At 36.4% G+C, this 209-nt stretch overlaps 1 protein-coding gene across 1 annotated transcript in view; it reads right to left on the bottom strand.

The window, feature by feature from the left end:
* The window catches only part of LOC119587090 (G protein-coupled receptor kinase 1-like), a gene marked incomplete at its 5' end in the record, with an annotated part of 148,076 nt that overhangs the window by 131,594 nt on the left and 16,273 nt on the right, over positions 1-209 (bottom strand).

The raw sequence follows: 209 nt of genomic DNA, 5'->3' as shown, positions 1-209 counted from the left end.
CCGGGGGCCCAATTCTTTCCCCCATGGTGATTTTTTAAATTTATTATCTCCCACTCAGGCACAGCGCCGAGCAGCTATTAATTACAGGGGGAAATGAAAATAAACGATGTTCATTTTTTAAAAAATAAGTAGAAACTATTTTGGGAAAAAAACAATATCCGTAGAAAGGAAGCATAAAAATGGACGAAGGAGAAAGAATAAATGGGAAA

The sequence above is a fragment of the Penaeus monodon genome, chromosome 22 (genome assembly GCF_015228065.2).
Source record: "Penaeus monodon isolate SGIC_2016 chromosome 22, NSTDA_Pmon_1, whole genome shotgun sequence".
NCBI classification, from domain to species: Eukaryota; Metazoa; Arthropoda; class Malacostraca; order Decapoda; family Penaeidae; genus Penaeus; species Penaeus monodon.
The sequence above is the reverse complement of the archived record's forward strand: the minus strand, read 5'-3'. Positions and strand labels throughout refer to the sequence as shown.